A 25,177-nucleotide genomic window follows, 5' to 3' on the forward strand; every position below is an offset into this window, starting at 1 on the left:
AACTAGAACACTGGTGTTTTTTGGATCTGGCAAAGTAGAAGTTTAAGAGAAACCAAGGAGTAGCATCGGTTATCACTCTGTGAATCTATCATCTTGTTCGAATTAAGCCTATATGTTTTTATTTCAATTGGCAGCTTTGACTTCTTAAAAGTCTTCATGAAATTGAATATCGACCGTTTAATTAAATTTCTGAAAGAAATTAATCTTTTAAAGGCTTGGTCACAAGTTCACAAGAAAGAAGGGCAAAAGCCTGAAGTATGTCAGACGAAAGGAAAGTGAAAAATAGACGCGTAGACAAATCATAAGTTCGGTAAAAAGATTGCAGACCTGAGACTCACAAGTTCTTCCAGTTGAAATCATCTGCTGTCTCTTCAAAGTTTTATCTCCTCATGACATCGCTCGTCTTTCTTGCGTCAGCAGGTTTGTATATCATTTCCTTTTTAATCCTTATTTGTGATAAATCTAGTTGGACAATTTTGGTTTTGGTTATAGTTTCGAACCAGATATTATAATAGTCACCAACATGTAATGAATTTATATGTCTTGAATCTTCAGTGTGATGTTCATACTGTGTAATGAAGAACCATTATGGAGGATATTATGCCTTAGGAGTGTTATTGGCCAATTGCATGTTCTAGATGTGTGGGGGTATTAACTCGGTTTATCCTTGTACTTGGAAAATGGTTGGATGCTCTGCTGACGGTGTTGTTATCTCTTTGTAAGTGGTCTTGTTATATGTTTATTATTATTTTGTTTAGTAGTGATGTGAGAAGGTTACACTCATAAATCTTGCAGCCATATCATGAATAGCCGATTTGATGTTCAGGAAGTACCATGCATGGTGCTCTTTCTTTGAATCATGGTCCTATCTCAATTGTTGTTTTGAATCATGCTTTATGGTACTATTATAACATTTATGAGGAAACACATATTTAGCGCACTTTACATCTTCTAACCTTGTTATACATGAAAGATTAGGGGCATTTTTTGTTTAGTTTTAGAACTATAAATGTGCATAAATCAACTTTTTTTTCCTTATTTTTTGCTTTCATCATACTTGTATGAAGTTCACAAGGTATTTAATTTCTTATATATGTTATATATGTCAATGCCTTTATGTCCCGTTATGTTTGTGCTTGTCATACAAATTTTTGCAAGTGTGGCATCATGCATATACACAATACACACTGATTCACTCCTCTTGTTGCGTGTTTTAGGTAATGATCGAGGAGAGCCTAGGGGATCCCAAGCTTCGAGGAGTTCAACTCCTCCAAAGATCTTACCCATTGAAACGCCAGCAATATCTTTGGATGAACTGAAGAGGTTGACTTCTAACTTTGGGACAAAGGCTTTAGTTGGAGAAGGGTCTTATGGTCGAGTTTTCTCTGCGACCCTAAATCTTGGTGAGTCTGCAGTTTGTAAAGAAGCTAGATCCCGGTAACACACACAAGAGCCGATTCTGATTTTGCCATTTCGGGTGACTTGAGTAATAAAATGAAATATGTATAGCTCTTTAAAGGGCAGTATATGAGGTTTAAGCCTGATTCATTGTCTTTAAGCCTGATTCATTGTCTTGACTTTAAAATTTGTTGGCTACAGTTATCAACAATTTCTAGACTAAAGCATGAGCATTTTGTGGAATTGTTGGGCTACTGTTTGGAGGCAAACAATCGAATTTTGATATATCAGTATGCAACGAAGGGTTCTTTACATGACATTCTACATGGTATATCTAATGCGTTCCTTATCGGTTGGACTTATTAGCTCTATCGATCTTATATGTGATGACTTACTATTTTTGTTCTCATTTTCATCTCTTGGAACTTAAATTGCTAAGTCACTAATTTCTTTATGTAGGAAGGAAGGGAGTATAGGGGGCTGCACCTAGCCCTGTTCTTAGCTGGAACCAATGAGTCAAGATTGCTTATGGCGCAGCAAAAGGGCTCGAGTATCTTCATGAAAAGGTCCAACCTTCTATAGTACATCGGGATGTTAGATCAAGCAATGTTCTTGTCTTTGATGACATTTTGTCAAAGATAGCAGATTTCAATTTGACAAATCAGCCCCCGACACAAAGAAATTCGTCTGCATTCTACTAGAGTGTTGGGAACTTTTTCGGATATCATGCTCCGAGTAAGTTTATGAATATCTTATCATTTTGGTTCCCTTTTTTTCTTTTGATATGTTTTTTTAGCTTTCTTTTTTGTTTTGCGTTTAGCTCTCCATATTCACATCCGATATTAATGGCTCTCGCTTTGGGTTCGAACACATTCATGGGTTTAATAAAACCTATGAATACATTCCATGATGTATGTTCATACTGAATGTCATTTATTTGCTCTGAATGTTATACTATTCTTTCTTGATTCAGGTATGCTATGGCCGGACAATTGACTCAAAAAAGCAACGTCTACAGTTTTGGCATTGTTCTTCTAGAGCTTTTGACAAGGAGAAAGCCAATAGATCATACAATGCCTAAGGGACAACAGAGTCTTGTTACTTGGGTGTGTGAATATGCTTTTTTCTTCTTAGGTGTATTAGTTTATGATGGTAGTTGTTCTAACAGCTGCTGTAATCTTTAACTGCTTCTATGATAATTAGGCGACTCCGAGGTTGAGTGAAGATAAAGTAAAGCAATGTATAGATCCCAAGCTAAAGGTTTCTTTCCCACTTCCTTTCATACTTGAATTCCAAACAATGAACTAGGCTTTCTTCATTCTACATTTCTAGTACAGTTGGAATCTAATATTTCTATTGTAATATTTCAGTTGCATTGGCAGCAGTGGCAGCTTTGTGCATTCAATATGAAGCAGACTTTTGTGGAATTGTTGGGCTACTGTTTGGAGGCAAACAATCGAATTTTGATATATCAGTATGCAACAAAGGGTTCTTTACATGACATTCTACATGGTATATCTAATGCATTCCCTATTAGTTGGACTTATTAGCTCTCATCGATCATATATGTGACAGCTTACTATTTTTGTTCTCATTTTCATCTCTTGGAACTTAAATTGCTAAGTCACTAATTTCTTTATGTAGGAACGAAGGGAGCACAGGGGGCTACACCTGGCCCTGTTCTCAGCTGGAACCAAAGAGTCAACCTTTCACATCACTTCTCACATGTTAAGTCACTAATTCATGTTGAGTGTAACCTTCTCACATCACTCGGTTTCTTACTTTATTTTTGCTTGGAAATTTCTTACGTTCTTTCCTTTACATAATAGGTAAAGGGTTATTTGTGTATACAAATTAGATATCCTACAGTGGTGTACATTGGGGGCTTAACCAACATGATTCTCTGTTATAGTAGTGTTGATCGTATCTCTTTCATTTAGTAGTTATATGATTATATTTTTAGTTTACTTATTAAACAAACTAACACATTCTTCTTCATATTGTTTTTTAGGTTATAAGTGAGATAACATGGTAGCTCGATTAAGTTTGTTTGAGATGGATCGGTTTATTAGCAATTTGTTGGATGGGTTATGTAAATTGCATTATTGTTGGATAATGACTTGATTTTGAATCAAGTGCTTGAGTTATTTAATTTTTTTCTTTGTGAATAAATCATGTAATATGAATAAGTTCTTGGAATGATTTATGTTGGTAATAAAAGTATGATTCTTGTTTCCGTAATGGACTTGAGTTGTTAAGGTGTATGAATGCATTGGGTTTACAGGAATTTGAAATTTACAGGAATTTTCAGATTTACAGGAAAAAATAGTGAAAAAGTTATGACGGTTTCCAAAGAACGTTACATACCAATTCTTAACAGTTTTTAATGTTAATTTATTGACGCTTTTGTTTCTCATGGTGACGCTTAAATAAAAACAGTCATAAAGAAGGTTTATTTCTTGACAATTTTTCTATTAAAACTATGACGGTTAAGTAAAACATGTCACGCAAAAGGATCCAATTATGACGTTTATAAATGAATTTTTGTCATATTAAGTTCGAGCATTTATGTCAGCTTATTCATAACCGTCATCAAAATTATGATGCTTTTGGTTAACTTTTATGACGGGCTCTATAATGACAGTTGTTTTTTAAATGAAAAAATGTCATTAAACCTGTTTCATGACGGCTAAAAGCCATCATCATCACATGTCTTTTTTTTAGTAGTGTATATTTCCAGCAAGTTATCTCATAGCCCCACCATTCAATCTTTAAGGTCAACATGGGTTTTGCTTTGATAATTAATTGACGAGGTTAATATGGTTGAATGGCACACCTATAGTTTTGAGAAGAGGCAGGAACGCCTATAGTTTTTAGAAGCAGCAGATACGAACGAGAGATGAGAGAAGAAGAGAATACCATGCATCGGCTTCACCAATTGTACTAACCTTTTCATCTTGCAATCATTATCACACCCTGTGTTATTCGGTTCGAACACTTCTTCATCTCTTTCGTTTCAAATTCATCAACTTTTCCTCCGATTGTCTTGGCTTCGTGTCTTCGCTATATCTGCCACTTTCTTTCCACCTTTTAAATTCTATCATCGTCATATCGACCTTTATCTTGTTTCTTTTCTATACTTAGTTTCTTTTGTGTTTCAACTTGTTTTTTTTTATTTTTCTCTCGTAATATACTATCAGATTGTTGCTTTCTACTGTTCCACTCTTGTTTACCTATAAGTACAAGCTGAGTTTTGAACAAAAGGTGCGAATTCACATCAGTTTCTGTTATACTCTCGTCAGGGAGTTGGCCAATTTGAACTTTTAAAAGTGGATCGACGGTCGGGGTCCTCCAACATTTCTATTGGCAGAATAGACTGGAGGCCCCGGATGCTGTAATTGCTATTTGACGGTGTTTGAACTAAGAATAGTTCGTCCAACAACTTCAGACTTCTTATAATCATCGAGATGCAAGTTGATCACTACGCACTTTATAGACTTTACCATTGAATGGGAACTTGATTGCTTGATGATATGTTGAGACGACGGTTTCTATATAATGAATCCAATTGCGACCAAGGATGACATTGTAAAGGGATTTATAATCCATCAATAGGAAATCAATATTGAATTCCTTCTTCATAAGAGTGACCATAAGAGAAACTTTCCTAACACAATGAGTAGCGATACCATCAAAACCAATGATAGGTGCATTTTCATGAGTGATCAAGTTATCGACAAAAGCTATACTGCTATAACACCCAGAAAACATAATGCTAGTTGAACTACCAGTGTCGATCATTATACGTTGTATGTACATACAGCTAATATACGCAGTTATCAAGACAACATCATAATGAGGGAGATGCACTCTCATTAGATCTTTGTCAGTGAAACACAGCGGTTCGTCCTCAATAGTCTATGTGCGAAAACCTTCTACGAAATTGATCCCATTGACTTCGTAAAAATTAGAAAGATATTTGACTTTAGAACGACGAGCATTTTTCTGCTGAGTATTGGATAATGAATCAATGGCGGCATGTCTAACCTTAATTACATTGTGTTCTGTTATAGTTAAAGCTTGAGTTGTAACTTTTTTATGCACATATTGATCAAGTTTCTCATTTTGCATGATCTTTTCAATTCTTTCCCTCAAAGACCGACAATTCTTAGTCTCATGACTATAATCATTATGGAATTTGCACCACAAAGATTTGTCGCGAGTTGTTTTAGTGTCGTCACGCAAGGGAAAAGGTGGAATGAGCAAACCTTTATCCTTGATCTTGTCATAAATTACCGTATATTTAGTATTAAGCGGAGTTAATTCAAAATCATTAAAAGGTTTTCCGGTCTTGCTCGTGTTATCGCCTTTCTTGTAAGGAGGTTTTTGTCTGTGCTGTTGCTGATCAAAAGTCAAATTCTTATACTTGTTTCGCTGACTGTTGAAATCCTTTTCTTTATTATCTTTGTCACGAGAAGTTCGAGCAGCCGTGTCTTTCTCAACATTGACAAATTATTGAACTCGCTGGTATAAGGCACGCCGGAAAGATGCAATGTCCCAGACTAGAGAGTTGTACAACCCGTCTTTATCAAATAAGATAGCTTTTTTTAAAAAGTAGACCACCATAAGATCGGACTGCTCGGAAATCTCAGCTGCATCTTGGCGAAAACGAGCAACAAATCTGAGCTGAAGATTCATCGTGACTGTGTCGAGATGATTATGGTCGGTATGGTGTGACTTCAGTACGATATCATTTGGAATGAAAAGAATTGCGTCACTAAGGTGTTTCTCCATATTGATGGTTTCGATCATGAGTGCGACCATTATTTTGTTCACCACCCAAATTCCTCGGGACTTGCCGATAATCTGTAGGAATTTGGGGTGTAGTCGGACAATTATTAACATTACCTTGCCTACCAAGAACTAGACTGGTGGGTTGGTTGTTTCTCGGCGGAGGTAGGGGAATTATGCGCCCATTACTTGGAACACGTTGATGGTTATTGCGAACATCGTGAATCTCACCCTCACCACTTAAATGATCCCACACACAGTTATGTCATTGGCGTGTGTTACATTGTGGTGTGACAAATGCAACATCATTTTTGAGAGGAGTGGGTCGTTTCAGACGATGGCTGTAGTAGTTGTTCTGTTTTTGAACACTCTTGTACTTTTTAAGAAGTGTTTCTCTAGACATTTGACTTACATTATCCACACAGATGGCGGAGAATCGTCAGAGGCAATAACTTTGTGCTGAATAATTTGGCACATCGGTGGAACGACAGCAGGGTTGCGTGAAACCTGTTGTTGAAAAAGAGTAGGAGAGAGTAGTATGTTATTGCCAAGTTAACCTTGAACCTCATGTTCACGATGATCATCAGTAATTGCATCGGGACCTTGAGCTCTTCTACTATTCATCATAACTTTTGCAGAACGTGATCGATGGTGTTGAATAAGAACCGCAGACGGTCCCAATTATATTTCGATCAAATATGATCAAAATACTAAGTGGTGACCAAATATAGCTCAAGTAATTGTAATTGAATATAACTCTTAATTGATAATTATCCCTTTGATAAGAAACAAATTTGGACATAAATTAATGTACGTAAGTGGCAAGCCATGTGGCTTGTAATGATGCAAGGTTTATGGGTGGATTAATCTTTATTACTATTGATATTAGTTGTTAATATAATATTAATTTATTTGGAGTGTTAGCTTTGGTTAGGTATATATATATTATTTTTAATAAAGTGTTAGTATAGAAAAAGGTTTTTTTTTTAAAAGTAGAAAGAAGGGAGGGCTTATTTGCTTAAGTTGAAACAAAGGGAGGGCTTTATAATAAATATATTATTTGTTTAAGAGTTTTAGTAGATAAACATAAAACCTTTTACAGAAACAAAGTTTTTTTGTTTTAAAAGAAAGCAATTTCGATATTCAAAGAAAGCTTGCGTTTTCAAACAAAATTTAGAGGGGTTTTGTTTAGAAATGATTGAATTGAGTTCTCTAGGTGATTAGGGTGGTTTTGGTATTGATTTGGGTGACGAATTTAAAGCTTTTAAGTGGTAAGTTTGCTGATTTTTCGTCCTTTTTGCTTCTTCTTCTTTTTTTATCATCTAGAATCGTATTTTGAGTAGAATTTATGATTTAAACACTACCCTATCATTATGCTATGAGAACCATACAATATTCTTTAGTTGTTAAGTGTTTAGACATGATTTTTCATGGATTTTTGTTAGGTATTTGAAAAAACACGAATTTGAAGCTGAGTAGTTGTAATTTTCATTGTGTTAGTTAATTATATTGAATGGAGGATATGAACAGTAACAATAGAGTGTATTTCGATTGTCGTCGATGAATTTTAAATCATGTAGAGTGTAGTAGTGTTTGGTATTACGGTTAGAAACTAGAGAATTCTTGTAAGTTTAGAGTATGACTTAATGATTAATATTAGTTACCAATATTTATTTCAGTGGTTTGGAATGGAAGAGAACTAGTGGTTGCGAGTTAACCGAGGCTTGGGTTTCGGTTGCGAGTAGAAGGTAGGTGGATATTACTTCTCTTAGTCATTTATGAAAAATATATATTGTATGATATTTTGATGTGATGTGTGTGATTGCTTGGTTGTCTTTGTAGAATGATTGGCTATGTATGGTATTGGTTTTAGAGATGGAAGTTAGTTGATAGTGTAGCTTGCTATATTATTGAGTTATCGTTATGATTACAGGATTGAAGAATGGTAAGTATTGATTAAGGGTGTAAGTAATTTAAATTAAATTGGGGCTTTGTCTTTTAAATTGGCCGCGGGCTTTGTCATTTAAATTAGCCGCGGGCTTGTCTTTTAAATTAGCCGCGGGCTTGTCATTTAAATTGGCCGTGGGCTTTGTCATTTAAATTAGCCGCGGGCTTGTCTTTTAAATTAGCCGCGGGCTTGTCATTTAAATTGCCTGCGGGCTTTGTCATTTAAATTAGCCACGGGCTTGTCGTTTAAATAGGTCGCGGGCCATAGTTTATTTTAAATATTTGTATATCGATACTCTGGGATGTTTGGAAGAGGGTTGGTTGCGATTCCTTATATATAATTCTTTGTATTCGTCCGGCAACAAAGAATTATATTGGATGGTTAAGGAATACATCTCTTAGCGGTTATGGGGTTTCTAATAGATGAAAACATTCTTAACGTAATCCGGGAAATCCCACATACTTTTCTGGGCATCCATTTATCTCTGTAGATTAATTAGAATGTGGTTTGATTTGTGGAATGTACTCAGGTTGTGGTAGATATTGCTATGAAGGTTAAATTGGTTATTTAAATGTTTAAGCTTATACTAGAATATTATATATATGCGTGAAATGTTTTTATGATGATTAATAGCAGTTGTATCTTCCTACTGGACTTTTGTTCACCCCCCTATCTCCCTTTTTCAGATATAATTGTCGAAGATGTCAGTACGAGTTTAGTGGAGTATGTAGAGCAGCACGAGGAGTAGAAGCTTTGGAGTAAAGCTGTTTATAGTTAACCTTTTATTTCCCTGTATGTATATGTTGTAGTGTAGTTAATACTTTATCTTTTGGAAGGTGTTGTGTATATGTTTTGATGGGGTTGTATATATTTAGTTTGCGTTGTATATAGATATGTTTTGGTTTTCAAACTATGTAAAGTTATATAACTTGGAAGGGTTGATATATGTATATTAGGTTATTTTGATTTTTCAGGTTATGACAGGTTTAGGTATATGAAATGTTGTATATACAAAGGAAACTCTGCCGGATTTTTTGTAGAAAAAAAAAATATATATGATGGTTTATTTAAATTTTAATGTTGAAAGTAATCTTATTAACTCGTAATCTTTATTGATTTTTGATTCTGAGAATGAATCGGTATCGAGCCAGTTATTAGAATCCTTTGGGCTTGAGTTTAATCGATTGAAAAAAAAAAAATCTATAAAGATTGTTAAAATAATATATATATATATATATATATATATATATATATATATATATATATATATATATATAATATATATATATATATGATAAAAGTATGCTTGTTTGAATTTGTTTGTGTATTATAATAGGTGTGCTTGTGTGAATTACTTTTTGTAGCATTTTGTTAGTTTATATGTTTTGTTTTGAAGGTACACGATGAGTAATTCACAAGGGACGAGGGGCATGAAGGAGATTCATCCAATCGAGTCCCGAGGGCACAATGGAGAGAATCTTACGGGTAATGGGTGAAATGAGAGATAATCAAACTCGATGATGGGACTAATTCTTTGGGATTGAGAGGCAACAAAATGAATCTCAAGTTCAGGTTGGGTACGACCAATCCTTCATGAACGAGAGCTGCCCAAGTTCGCCTATATTTCCACCTCTGTTATACAGAGAGCGATGGCACGTATGACTCCTTATCAAGGGCAACTGGAGCCTTACTCCGAGATTTTAGGAGGATGCATGCACCATCATTTAAAGGGTCATCTGATCCCGAACAAGCCGAGGAAAGGTTGATTCAAACAGAGAAAATACTTGAAGCAATGGAGTGTAATGAAACTCGAGAAAGTGACATTGGCTTCTTTCATGCTTGAAGTTGAAGCCGCCATTGGTGGAGATCTAGAAAGAATATTCGTGGTGAAGTTCCTATGGCTTGGGATAAATTCCAACAGATTTTCCTTGAACAAGATAAACCGGAGAGTGCTTCGAGACAAAAACATATGGAGTTCATGAGTTTGGTTCAAAGGGAACAAGACGGTGAATCAAGATGAGGCAGATTTCACTTTCGGTTGTCACGCGTTATGCTCCGGACTTGATAGCTCTTGAAGTACAAAAGGCTAAGAAGTATGTGAGAGGCCTTAAGAAGTTTCTAAGGGACCGGATGGCGGGCTTTGAGATAACCCGGGTTATGCAGATTCGTTAATAGAGCACAAAGGATAGAGAGAGAGGATGAAGACATACAGTTGTCCAAGTTCCAAACGGGTCCAAGTCAACCGCAACACAACAAGTTTCGAGTGGATATGATCCATCAAAGCGACCAAGAATGTTAACTATGGATCCTAGGGCGCAAAGCAAGTGTATAGGCCGTATAACCATCCTTTCCAAGGTAGGTTTCAGATGACTCAACTTCAAGGTCGGTAAAGCAAAGGCCTATAAAGTCGGTTCCACTTTTAGACCCACAAAGGCGCGATCGGCAGCGTTTCGATTACTTTCCACGCCCACGGTTTCCGTCTCTTCCACCAAAAGACTACCCCGGCCCAACGAAAGTGAGGAGTCGTGGACAGGCTAGTAAACCTCCGGTTACATGTTATGGGTGTGGTGAGACCCGGACACATTCAGAGATTCTACAAAGGGACCGTGATCGACATGGGGGTCGACTCGATTGACTTCGGGGTTGAGTGTACTCATTAACTTCGGTGATGCACGTGCTTTTGATGATGTCATAGAAGGTGCGGTACTCTTTTTAGTACTTTGGTGCATGTTCTTATTGATTACGGATCTACTCATTCTTTTATTTCTTCACGATCGTAAATGCACTAGAGTTAATACCTTTTGATCTTTGGGAAAGCGTTATTATTGTCGACTCCTTTGGGGACTAGAAGGATTCCTTTCCAAGTTTGTAAGTCATGCACTATTATGGTAGATAATCATGAGATGAATGTAGATTTGACTGTGCTAGAATTGCACGACTTTGATGTCATATTAGGCATGGATTGGTTGTCTGCACATCATGCACATGTTGATTGTTTCTCAAAGACAGTTAGGTTCCATATTCCGGGGCAACCTGTTTTCAAGTTTACGGGTAGTAAGTTCTTTTCAGCGGTCTCTATTCTAACAGAAGGGTTGAAACGGAAGAGACAATATTCCTTGATGGCTAGTACGGGGGAAGAGAAAAATGAGGCACCACAGCTGCATACGATTCCTATTGTTTGTCAGTTTGCCGATGTATTTCCTGAAGACTTGCCTGGATTACCTCCACAGAGAGCGATAGACTTTGCTATTGATCTTATACCTGGTACTTCTCCTATTAATATGTCTCCTTACCGTATGGCTCCTGTTGAGTTAAAAGAAGTGAAGGCTCAGGTTGATGATTTGTTAAGTAAAGGTTTTATCCGCAATAGCACATCTCCATGGGGTGCTCCTATTTTGTTTGTTAAAAAGAAAGATGGATCGATGAGAATGTGTGTTGATTTCAGGAGGTTAAATCTTGTAACCATAAAGAATAAATATCCTCTCCCACGTATAGAAGATTTGTTTGATCAGTTGAAAGGTGCCCGGTTCTTTTCCAAGATTGATCTACGAAATGGATTTCACCAATTGAGGGTTAGAGAAGGAGATATATCAAAAACAGCTTTCAAGACTCGGTACGATCACTTTGAGTATCTTTTATGCCTTTCGGTTTAACCAATGCTCCTGCGGCATTTATGGATTTGATGAATGGTATTTTTCAGAAGCATTTAGATGATTTTGTCATAGTCTTCATAGATGATATTTTGATTTACTCTCGCACATGTGAGGAGCATGACAAGCATCTAGAGATCACACTTCAGATTTTGAGAGAGCACAAGTTGTATGGGAAATTAAGCAAATGTGAGTTTTGGTTGAGCGAAGTCAAGTTCCTTGGGCATGTGGTTTCTGGGGATGGTATATCTGTTGATCCTTCTAAGGTAGAAGCAGTCATTGATTGGCCTAGACCAACGACAGTAACAGGGATTAGAAGTTTCTTGGGGCTTGCTGGTTATTATCGTAGATTTGTTGAAGGATTTTCCACTATTTCGGAACCACTGACCCGACTTAATCAGAAAAATGAGCCTTTTATCTGGACTGATGAGTGTGAGCAGGCATTTGAAAAGCTAAAGATTAGATTAACCACAGCACTAGTACTGATAGTGCCGAGTTCCAAAGACAGTTATGTAGTCTATAGTGATGCTTCTGGGAAGGGATTGGGATGTGTATTAATGCAGAATGGTCGAGTGGTTGCTTATGGATCCCGACAATTGAAGAACCACGAGAAGAATTACCCGACTCATGATCTGGAATTGGCCGCCATTGTATTTGCTTTGAAGATATGGAGACACTACCTATATGGGGAGAGCTTTGAAGTCTATTCTGATCACAAGAGTTTGAAATATTTGTTTTCTCAAAAAGACTTGAATATGCGACAAACGCGATGGACCGAGTTCCTTAAGGATTATGATTATATATTGCATTATCATCCTGGTAAGGCAAATGTAGTGGCTGATGCACTAAGTCGTAGAGGTGGATCTGTTCTAGCAAAATTGAAGGTGTGGGAAATGCTTGAAAGCATCACGACTTACAACTTTGTTAATCCTACAGCTGATGATACAATTTATGTGGCACAAATGAGAATCCAGCCCACCTTGACTCAAAGAATTATGGATGTGCAAGTAACAAGTCCGGATTTTGTGGAGTTTAGTCAGAAAGCTTCTAGTGTTGATATACCTGACTGGGCATTCCATAGTGATGGTAGTTTGCGTTTCAAAAATCGAATTTGGGTGCCTAATGATGTTCACTTGAGAACTGATATTATGGATGAAGCACACAAAACCAGATACACTATCCATCCTGGGGGTACAAAAATGCACAAAGACCTTCGTAGGCATTTCTGGTGGTCGGGCATGAAAAGAGAAATAGCGGAATATATTAGTAGATGTTTAGTTTGCCAACAGGTTAAAGCTGAGCATCAACGACCAGCAGGGCTTCTACAACCGCTTCCTATTGCCGAATGGAAATGGGAATGTATTTCCATGGATTTTGTTACAGGTTTGCCGAAGACCAAGAAGGGCCATGATTCTATTTGGGTAGTTGTGGATCGGTTAACAAAGGCAGCACACTTTCTACCTACTAGGGTTGATTTCTCACTTGATAAACTCAGTGCATTGTATGTTCAGGAGATTGTGAGACTACATGGTGTCCCTTTGTCAATTGTGTCTGATAGGGATCCAAAATTTACTTCACGGTTTTGGATTAGTCTACATAAAGCTCTTGGCACAAGACTGGATTTTAGTACTGCCTATCATCCACAAACAGATGGGCAATCTGAACGTGTTATACAGATACTTGAGGATATGTTGCGGTTGTGTGTACTTGATTTTGGGGGTAACTGGGAAGAACACTTGCCACTTGTAGAGTTTGCTTATAATAATAGCTTTCAGGCTAGTATAGGCATGGCACCTTTTGAAGCATTGTATGGAAGACCGTGTAGATCTCTTATTTGTTGGACTGAGGATAATGTTTTGGTTGGGCCGGATTTGATACAAGAAACCACAGAGAAAGTAAAGCTGATAATGGATCGTTTGCGAGTTGCACATAGTAGGCAGAAAAGCTACGCAGATAATCGAAGGCGTCCATTGAGTTTTGAGGTTGGCGACTTCGTTTTTCTTAAAGTTTCACCTCACAGGGGAATTTTCAGATTTGGCATGAAAGGGAAACTAGCACCAAGGTTTGTGGGGCCATTTCCTATCATTCAGAAAGTTGGGACAGTAGCTTATCGTTTGGAATTGCCGAGTCAACTTCAAAAAGTACACAATGTTTTTCATGTATCCATGCTTCGAAAGTATTATCCGGATCCTTCACATGTGATAGACTGGGAGTCCTTGCATTTAGAAACAAATGTTTCCTATGAAGAAGGGCCAGTACAAGTGCTTGACCGTAGAGAAAAGATATTACGTTCCCGGGTTATTCCTTTGGTGAAAATCTTGTGGAGGCACCATAATGTTGAAGAAGCCACTTGGGAAAAAGAAGCAGATATGCAGGCACAATATCCGGAACTTTTTGCTAATGAGGTAGGTTGGAAATTTCGAGGATGAAATTCTATAAGTTGGGGAGAATGTAATGATGCAAGGTTTATGGGTGGATTAATCTTTATTACTATTGATATTAGTTGTTAATATAATATTAATTTATTTGGAGTGTTAGCTTTGGTTAGGTATATATATATTATTTTTAATAAAATGTTAGTATAGAAAAAGGTTTTTTTTTTAAAACTAGAAAGAAGGGAGGGCTTATTTGCTTAAGTTGAAACAAAGGGAGGGCTTTATAATAAATATGTTATTTGTTTAAGAGTTTTAGTAGATAAACATAAAACCTTTTATAGAAACAAAGTTTTTTTGTTTTAAAAGAAAGCAATTTCGATATTCAAAGAAAGCTTGCGTTTTCAAACAAAATTTAGAGGGGTTTTGTTTAGAAATGATTGAATTGAGTTCTCTAGGTGATTAGGGTGGTTTTGGTATTGATTTGGGTGTGAATTTAAAGCTTTTTAAGTGGTAAGTTTGCTGATTTTTCGTCCTTTTTGCTTCTTCTTCTTTTTTTATCATCTAGAATCGTATTTTGAGTAGAATTTATGATTTAAACACTACCCTATCATTATGCTATGAGAACCATACAATATTCTTTAGTTGTTAAGTGTTTAGACATGATTTTTCATGGATTTTTGTTAGGTATTTGAAGAAACACGAATTTGAAGCTGAGTAGTTGTAATTTTCATTGTGTTAGTTGATTATATTGAATGGAGGATATGAACAGTAACAATAGAGTGTATTTCGATTGTCGTCGATGAATTTTAAATCATGTAGAGTGTAGTAGTGTTTGGTATTACGGTTAGAAACTAGAGAATTCTTGTAAGTTTAGAGTATGACTTAATGATTAATATTAGTTACCAATATTTATTTCAGTGGTTTGGAATGGAAGAGAACTAGTGGTTGCGAGTTAACCGAGGCTTGGGTTTCGGTTGCGAGTAGAAGGTAGGTGGATATTACTTCTCTTAGTCATTTATGAAAAATATATATTGTATGATATTTTGATGTGATGTGTGTGATTGCTTGGTTGTGCTGTAGAATGATTGGCTATGTATGGTATTGGTTTTAGAGATGGAAGTTAGTTGATAGTGTAGCTTGCTATATTATTGAGTTATCAGTTATGATTACAGGATTGAAGAATGGTAAGTATTGATTAAGGGTGTAAGTAATTTAAATTGGCCGCGGGCTTTGTCTTTTAAATTGGCCGCGGGCTTTGTCATTTAAATTAGCCGCGGGCTTGTCTTTTAAATTAGCCGCGGGCTTGTCATTTAAATTGGCCGTGGGCTTTGTCATTTAAATTAGCCGCGGGCTTGTCTTTTAAATTAGCCGCGGGCTTGTCATTTAAATTGCCTGCGGGCTTTGTCATTTAAATTAGCCACGGGCTTGTCGTTTAAATAGGTCGCGGGCCATAGTTTATTTTAAATATTTGTATATTGATACTCTGGGATGTTTGGAAGAGGGTTGGTTGCGATTCCTTATATATAATTCTTTGTATTCGTCCGGCAACAAAGAATTATATTGGATGGTTAAGGAATACATCTCTTAGCGGTTATGGGGTTTCTAATAGATGAAAACATTTTTAACGTAATCCGGGAAATCCCACATACTTTTCTGGGCATCCATTTATCTCTGTAGATTAATTAGAATGTGGTTTGATTTGTGGAATGTACTCAGGTTGTGGTAGATATTGCTATGAAGGTTAAATTGGTTATTTAAATGTTTAAGCTTATACTAGAATATTATATATATGCGTGAAATGTTTTTATGATGATTAATAGCAGTTGTATCTTCCTACTGGACTTTTGTTCACCCCCCTATCTCCCTTTTTCAGATATAATTGTCGAAGATGTCAGTACGAGTTTAGTGGAGTATGTAGAGCAGCACGAGGAGTAGAAGCTTTGGAGTAAAGCTATTTATTGTTAACCTTTTATTTCCCTGTATGTATATGTTGTAGTGTAGTTAATACTTTATCTTTTGGAAGGTGTTGTGTATATGTTTTGATGGGGTTGTATATATTTAGTTTGCGTTGTATATAGATATGTTTTGGTTTTCAAACTATGTAAAGTTATATAACTTGGAAGGGTTGATATATGTATATTAGGTTATTTTGATTTTTCAGGTTATGACAGGTTTAGGTATATGAAATGTTGTATATACAAAGGAAACTCTGCCGGATTTTTTGTAAAAAAAAAATATATATATATATATATATGATGGTTTATTTAAATTTTAATGTTGAAAGTAATCTTATTAACGCCTCGTAATCTTTATTGATTTTGGGGCGTTACATGGCTAGGGTTCAGCCCTTGACACATGAGTTAATGGGCCTGTACATCAATCTATGGTATTGCAAATTGGGCCTTAGCCCTATTGATTAAATGATTAAAGTGTAGATCCCTACCAATGGATGTTTGCCACGTAGGTGGGGTTGAAACAATCTCTACATTGTTTTCAAAACTTGATAATATAGAAATGAAAATTATATGCCCCTGAGAAACCAAAATGATACCTGATCAACGTATAATTTTATCTTTTGATCAGAATCTTTATATGGTTAGAGATACCTTTTGCTTGAGAAGAAAAAAAATCGAGGCGTTCTCTAACTCGAATTAAACAAATAGTGTAACCTAAAGTGATACTATTCTCTATTTAATCCTATCTTTTGTCTCCATCTCTTTATATTTGTCTCGAGAATCTGACGTTAAAAGACTCAAACTTGTCCAAATTTTCAAAAATCCCCCCCCCCCCTTCTTTTCAAATCATCAAAACTTTCTCTTTCTCAAACTCTTTTAAAATTCTCCCAATTTTAAAAAATGTCTTTTGTTCAGAACAAAAACCTTCCACCTAGCAAGACTAGCTAGATATATCAGTTTCAATGATCATGTCCAAGCACTTCCTAGAGAGTTGTAAGTGAAGCTATGGACCCATATACCAAAAATCATTCCCGGTTTAGGTAAGAGTTCCTATGCACGTAAGAGACGCGCTACGAGAGAAAGCTTGTACTTAAACTGTCAAACACCAACTTACCTCGGTCTTCAACCTTATAGTGATAATTCAGTTTTGAAAGTTTTCATGTGTCATACACCTGCACACCGTGTGCAGCTTAATAAAGTAATCCAACCATCTAGTTGGGATTGACTCAAGTTTTCAAAAATTCAACAAGTCTTGGGAATTTGACTATAAACGACCCACCTTTTTTCCAGTTTTCAAAAAATTAATTAATCTTTATTTTCAAGTTTGTAAATACAAATTAAATATCCTTCTTCCTTTGCTTTCGTAACGTTCTTTTCGGCTGATCATGTCATTCGTACACCCTTGCTTTCAAAGTTTGACACACTCTATTTCTTTTATAGCTCCACCGTGTTTAAACATATGTCATCTATTCACCTCGAGGTGTTCTCCATCATCCGTGTCGTGCAACCTTAGATAGAAGCATGTGATATACCGTTGGATAGGATTTTTTGCGTTGGTCGTTTGTCTAGTTCCGACTGGAAATGAAGCGGGGTTTTGCGTTTTACAAGTTACGAGACAGGACAAGGACATTTTGGGTATTTTAGAAATTTATAAGGGCTTGGGTGAAAAAATCAAAAACCCAGAAACCCAACGCCTGACGGACGAACGCTGCTTTATAAACCACCCCCGCGTCCGCCCAACCCACACCTCCCTCTCCCCGAAATCAGATCTAAAAATCACGAACCAGGCGCGCCCGTGCTAGCTTAACCCGCTCCCCGATCTCCACCAAATTAAAAATCCTTTCGTCACTCTACAGAAAACCTTCACCCCACCTCTAATCAACCTTCAATTTAACCAAACATCTACTCATGGCAGCCGATCGAACCATAGTACTCAAGATGAACTTTTTATCTCTATTCGATTTGGGGGTCTACGATGTGTTCTACAAGGTGCAGATTCTAAGGAGAGGTTGGAAACCTCTGATGCTTGACTCTACAGCTCATTACTCCCCTTTTCTCTTTAAAACCTTCTATCACGGCTTAGCTCACGATAACGAGGGTAGCGCGGTCGTTACATTTGGGGGAGAGATGTTGGAATTCACCAGAGCAGTTGTTAGTACGGTGTTGGGTATTCTTGCAAGGCAAGAGATTCCAAAGAGTCAGGAGTTCAACGGTTCAGTTGTTAATCTGATGACCATCATGGTTATCGAGGGAAACTACTCCAGTGGTTCTACATGCGTAAAACATAGCTCTTTGAGGAAAAACCAGGTGGCTGTAGCAGCATGGATAGCCCACAACTTGGCGGGAACGATGAAACTTTCCGATATAGGTAATTCGATTCTCCACATTCTTTGGATCTTACAGACCCGAAACAACGGGTTGTGTATAGTTACTTTTCTCTGAAACCAGCTCACGCAGTTTAGGCGAAGTACTGCTCCACTGCCCACCCTTGTCACTAAGGTTATGCTTGCTTGGGGAGCAACATTACCTACATACTACGTGGCAGTCCAGATTGCCATAGTCACACCTGTATACCGTAGTTGTGTGGCGCTCAACTAGTCGCTAGAAGAAGAACGTGCTGCAGAGCACGCTACAGAGGATCTCCTACCACCACCTCCAGTAGACTACTTCACTCCTGGGGCGATTTCTCAGTTTACACACCCCCTGGATGCGATTGCTTTCATGTATAGGGTCAGCGCCGCCTGCACCAGCGAGTCCTTAACATTCAGGACGAGCAGCGCGCTTCCAGAGAGGACCAGGACACTTTTAGGATCGCGTCACTCGAATTCTTAACGAGTTACTAGATGCGATCATTCCTAAGTCCAAATCTCAAAGAGTCCGCCAAGAGCAAGGCGAAGGTAGCTCGAGATAGCCTTGACGTTAGTTGTTACACGCGGATTCTGACTAGGCAGCTCCCTAGTGTCCGTATATATAGATGTTTCTATACTTTTTATGTACCTGTGTATAACTATTAGTGTAATTTTAATTTTATCTATCTGTTTAATTTTTCTTATGTAGAATTTGGTATATCAATAGAAGGTAATACAAATACATCATGCCAAAAATTATATTTTCTTTTGCACTACATATGTTTTCAAAAATACAAAAACCCAAAAATTTCATAATAGAATAATTACATAACTTACTATTTAGATAACCCATGTATTTCTCGTTCTATATTCAACAACCCACGCTCCAAACTTGTTTGGGGGTGGTATATTTTCAACACTTTTGTGTACTGCCGTTTTTCCTCATATTTCTATAGTAACATCTTTCTTTATCTCTTCATACTTTGAGGACAAAGAATATTTTTGTTTAGGGGTGGTATAGTAACATTTTGCAAAAACTAGACATTTCTTATATTAGGTATATTAGTATATTTTTTTTTCTTACAATATTTTCAAAAATACCAAAAATATTTTTCTGTTTAGTACTAAAAGTCTTGTTTTTTTTTTATGATGAATAAATAGTCTAGAAGTCTCATTCTAGCATAGAGTAAGGATTCGTTCTTCAAACTTAGACTAATATACGTACAATAGTTTTTGCATCTTTTTATGAATGGCATGCATAAGCATTTGATTGGATATAGCAGTGAGTTTCCGTGACTGAAGTTATAACAATTAAGTTCCATATCCTGTAAGAATCTAGTTAAAAGCCTCATCGAAATGATTATTGAGTGATGACACAAAAGATGTCTGGATAGAAAGACCACACATCCACTTGCTTGATCACCACGTCATATTTTATGAGATAATTTAGGCCATTTTTAGGTCGATATAGCCAAATAAACGTTAAAAACCCAAAAAGATTTTTTTTCCTCTAGTTACCCCTTTTAAGCCTTCAAAAACTTCTAAAAAGCTTTTTATTCTTCATCAATCCCTGAACCATCGTTACACATAATAAAAAGTTTACCCAGCTGATGAGTTGAGAATTGGATGAACAGTAAAAATATAAGATAATGTCTTGTACAAAAACAGAGTAGTTAGTTGCTTCGAAAAGAAAGAAAAGAAAAGAAAGACCCCTCAAAAACCAAAACTCCAAAAAAAAAAATCAAAAAAATGAAAGGGTAAAAAATTGAATCTCCCAAAAGTTTAAAATCAAAAGGAGTCGATATCAAAAGAAACAAAAGCAAAGTTAGAACTCCTAAAAATCAAAATCATATGGAGTTACAAAGCCAAAGGGCTAAAGAATGAATCACAATTCAGAAGCAAAGAACAAAACGAGATTCTTCTCTAGTTACATGTATCATGAAGACTCGATTTCTCAACTTATCAGATTTTCTTTTCCCTTCCATTTTCTTTCTAAACCATCACCCTAGCCCCGTAATTCCTAATAAAAGACCTCTAACTCAATTAGAAATAGGATGGTGTGATAGTAAGTGACAATTGTGATCAATTGACCCTAGTTTTCGTTGGTCGTCATTAGTGTATGTGAGGAATATAAATGTCCGCTGCATTTGAGAGAATGAAACTTGAGTGAATCTATCAGAGAGTTTGTATTTTTAACACATCCCTGTGAGAACCCACCTTAAGGATACTCTCCAAAAGTTTCAGAAATAACTCTGCTTTTGCATTTCATTGCTCATGTTTGTAGATTTATCTTTAGATGATTTAATTATTGTACATATGTTATCCTAAGTTCAAAGGAGTTTGTCCTTATTTCTCGCTAATGAGATGTATAGACTTCTGAGAATAAATAAGGAGATAAGACCCTTTGTGCTAGATAGAAGAAGTTTGTGAGTACCTTCTCTGGAAAACTCTCACTAGGTTTAAGCTTGTCCACTAGGGAATTCATAGTGGTTTAAGGCCTTGTTGCATATGATCAATGCAATCGCACTCCGCAAAATAAGATTTGGATAATAAATCACACATGTATGGTCTTAGTTTTTCTCTCTAATCTTTGCCTGAGGACAAGCAAAATGTTGTTTGGGAGTAGTTGATCAGACCCCAAATGTGCATATTTATCCCTTTACATTACTGCATTACAGTTTTTCTTACGCATAATAAACAGACAACTCATAATTTTACTATCATTTGCAGTTTACAAGCCATTTCATATTACTTATCATAAAAGATGCACTTTAGCGCCAAAAGGAGCTCTATTAACCCTTGTTATGATGACTCGAGCTTATATAAGAAAGTGCTGAAAAGTTAAAGTCAAAGTCAAAGTCAACGGTTAAAAGTCAAGGACTTAAACCCAAAACACTAAAGATTGTGTCCTTAGCTCAAAAGACTGAAGATGATGTCCTTATCTCAAAACTAGCCTTGCTTAACCCTAGTTCGCTCAAGAAGAAAGCAAAAAGCATAAAGGAAAAAGGAAAAGTAAAAAGCAAGTGTGTGAGATGTCTTACATATAGAGGAAGAAGGTAAATCTGTAATTGTAAAAGTAGGAGTATATAAGCAAAAAATGTAGAAAGAAATCATTAGTCAATTCTTGGCTTGACAAACCAAGAATTGAGATCATTTTACTCTTGTTATTTAAATAGATTTATTTTATTGCAAATTTATTTATTGTTTTGTTATTTTCTTTTGTTAAACTTATTTGCTTCCTCTTACTTTCAAGTCTTTCATTGCATTCAATACTTGTTTTCAATCTTATTATCAATCAAATGTGTTTCTACACTTTCCTTGTCATTTCAATCAAAAGAAAACAAGTTACACTCATTTGAAGAGATCAAATAAGTGTAACTTGTTAACAAAGTCACCTCTTTTTCTTCCACTTTTCATTTCATGTTTTAATCCAACAACCAATTAACTTTCAATGTTTTTTCCCTTCCTAGACAACTTGTTTTCAACCATTTTTTAATAAAGAACATGAATAAAAGAAGTTAAAAGTTGGGTTCCCTTCAGGGTTAGTTGGTGAGCCTCCGAGTTAGGGTCCTTCAATGTAACCGGTGATGTGGGTCTGCCTTAACCCTCTAAATATTTCAAAAGACAATTATATATATATATATATATATATATATATATATATATATATATATATATATATATATATATATATATATATATATAAAAGTATTATACAACGGAACAACAACCCCAACGGGGGGGTTGTTGTAGGTTCCATTTACAACACTTTTTATACAACGTTTTCTTGAGAATATGAATTAAGCCATGATTCCTTGTAGATATGATCTTAACACCATGGAGATCGATCATCTCCACAAAAAATTAGCTTATTTGAAAACTCCTAACCATGAGAAAAATTGCTCTCAACCTACGTATTTTTATCAACGGTCTAGAAATATCGATTTTGTAACTCTTTTTGGAAAAACTTAGAAATGTTCAAGTGACCCGATTTTTTGTGGAGGTCATATCCATGGTGAAAACATCTTATCCATAAAAAAATTATCCCTTAAAATATCTTGAAGGATCTGGGGGGGTATTGTTTAAAACATTGTATAAAAAGTATTGTAAATGGAACCTACCCCATATATATATGGGATGAGGGATGAGGGATCCATATATATATACACAACACTTTTTGTACAATAGTTTATACAACACACTTTTCTAAGTTGAACTAAGAGCTAATACTTTGTAAGTATGGTATTATCACCATAAAGATCATATCCACAAAATTTAAGTTAATTTCGAAATCTCTACCCCTTTCAAAAGTTGATTTGTAAATGTAATTTTTTTTAACGGCCAAGATTTAAAATTTTATAAATTTCTTTTGGTATCTTTAGAAATTTCCAAATGAGCCCATTTTTTGCAGGGTTGTCATCCATGATGGAAAGATGACATCTACAGAAAATCAAATCGTAAGTAAATTTGTAGACTAAGATATAGGCCATTGTATAAACTGTTGTATAAAAAGTGTTATATATGGATCCCTCCCTATATATATATATATAAACAAAATGGAAAGACAAAGGGTGGTTGGGATTTGCATAGATCCTTTTTAATGAGAGTTTTAATACAAATTTAATACATATTCAATGCATGCAATAGATATACATTGGATGCATTTCCATTAATAAAAATTTAATGGGCTAAAATGTAAGCATTGGGACGACATAATTTGTGTTCAATGTCATAAATACATTAGATATTGAAACAACTTTCCTATTTGATTCTTTTTAGCTGTAAACCAAATTTAATGGGTTAATTGCAAATTTAATGGTTAATCCCAAGAATCGCCATCAGTTTAAGAAACAAATAAGTACATTTATTAGGAAAAAGAAAACTTATTAAATGGGAATATTGAAGACCCTTCATTTCTTTCCCTGGTTCAAAGAGTCTGGGTCACAAATAAAGCCCATAACGAATGTTCACAATTGTAACAAAAAACCTGCACTTTGAAAAAGTATAACATACCGGACCTTCATCTTCTAAACCTTTTATTCCCATCTTTCAAAAAGTGAAACAGTCGGGAACGATTTGAGGACTGTTCTGGAGAAAACCGTTTCAAACTCTCATTTTCAGTCTACATTTTAAAATAAGTAAATAATGCACCAAGAAAAAGGAAGTGGGAAACCAAACTTTGTTGCTCATACCCGCCATTTCTCAAGACCTCCATGAATGTTTGTTCTCCAGTTCTCCAGTTCTCCCACCTTCTCCTTGCGAAGATTGCTTTGCTACTTTGCATTAAGGTAATACTCTCTGTATTTACGTTTTGGAGTTTAACCTTTTCTATGGAGATTTTGAGATTTAGTTGATTGTGTAACTCTCTAAGCAATTTTTTCCTCCTTAAATCTTGTATTTTTTTCATTTAGTACTTCATGGTTCACCAAGTAATTTAGTGTTTCTGGTTACAATAATACGTATTCTTCACCAGTTTCATTGGTTGTCATTGATGAGTGTGGTTTTAATTTGATGCATGAATTTTAATTTGATCTTATTACATTAAGTTCTCTGAATTTTTTTCTCCCTTTCCTTGATGATTTTTCTTCTTAAAAGCAGTAAAATTAGCAAGCATTCAATTGGACACTCAATCGAGCCATTTAAAGAATGGGAGATTTCTATCTCTTTAAATTGGTAAGATTTTCCGCCTGTTTTATTATTTCATTAAGCTTGGATTTTTCTAGGGTATCCACATTGTATTGGGGCTTGGGGATATTTTGTTTAGCAATATCTACCTATCAAATGGGAATTTTTAAAGCCTTGATAAAAGGCTAACTGTTTCAAATAGGGTTTTGGAATTTTCTTGCTTTAATAAGAAGTTGTTATTCATGTCCATTCATACGCATGTGGATACATTTTAGCTGACATATTAGGGATTGCCACCATATTAGGCACTCCATTTCAATTTATTTGATGCTTAATTCCATTTTAAACTTTAAGGGACTCAACTTTATGATTAGTCATCTCTTTTTAATCAAGCATCTGTCATATTAATTTTTGTAGACTTAGAACTGGTGGAAATGTATATTCATATTATACATCAACAACACACGTTGTGCTGCTCAGAGTTTGCTATAGTTTGACCCACTTTGTTCAATGAAGAGGTCAGTTCTCTTGACACTGCATTTGATTAGGTCTTTCTCATTTATCACTCTCACCCTGTTGCACATTTCCTTCTGCTATCGCTCAACTACTCTTTTTGTACTGGTTTAATGGTGTTAATGTTTGAATTGAGTTCGAATCGCTTAGTAGTCCGACTTCCAAACGAGACCGTAAACACAAATTGTTCTAATCACTTAGTAGTCCGACTTTCAAACGAGACCGTAAACACAAATTGACCCAATGCTTATGTACCATTATATCGCTAAAACTATGTTTACGTTTCATCCTATTAACTTTTAGGCTCATGTATGTGGACATCAAAGCATTATTTGCTTCTAAAACCTGATAACTGAGGAAGAGGTGGGTAGCAGTGACATTGTTGAAGCTCTTGAATCGTCTTGGAAAGTTGAAATCCATAGGCAAGAAGAAGTTGTTTTTTAACCTTGTGTGTACGAAAAATTCTTGCTAAACAACCTTCATATTGTTTCTTTGATATAGTGTTATTTGCTAATTTTTCTTATTCTGTACTGTTTTCATGTGATTGTACTTGATTATTTGCACTGAAGGTATG

General features: G+C 35.8%; 2 long non-coding RNA genes and 1 pseudogene across 3 annotated transcripts; all 3 read left to right on the top strand.

The window, feature by feature from the left end:
* The first annotated feature begins 317 nt into the window (after positions 1 to 317).
* On the top strand, positions 318 to 3,138 carry LOC147481570 (protein CYTOSOLIC ABA RECEPTOR KINASE 4-like; annotated as a pseudogene).
* A 4,125-nt stretch (positions 3,139 to 7,263) lies between these two features.
* LOC147481571 (uncharacterized) lies at positions 7,264 to 16,318 on the top strand. 2 transcript variants are annotated; one of them, XR_015206262.1, is made up of 4 exons: positions 7,264 to 7,460; positions 7,869 to 7,937; positions 8,824 to 8,973; positions 16,051 to 16,318. It is a non-coding gene; the product is annotated as an uncharacterized LOC147481571 (long non-coding RNA). The 2 variants fall into 2 exon arrangements; XR_015206261.1 differs by lacking the exon at positions 16,051 to 16,318 and having other exon boundaries at positions 7,271 to 7,460; positions 8,824 to 9,106.
* Positions 16,319 to 17,812: 1,494 nt separating this feature from the next.
* LOC147481572 (uncharacterized) lies at positions 17,813 to 21,660 on the top strand. The gene is made up of 2 exons (XR_015206391.1): positions 17,813 to 18,485; positions 21,196 to 21,660. It is a non-coding gene; the product is annotated as an uncharacterized LOC147481572 (long non-coding RNA).
* The last annotated feature ends 3,517 nt before the right edge of the window (positions 21,661 to 25,177 follow it).

Source organism: Coptis chinensis, chromosome 8 (assembly GCF_015680905.1).
Source record: "Coptis chinensis isolate HL-2020 chromosome 8, ASM1568090v1, whole genome shotgun sequence".
Lineage (NCBI taxonomy): Eukaryota > Viridiplantae > Streptophyta > Magnoliopsida > Ranunculales > Ranunculaceae > Coptis > Coptis chinensis.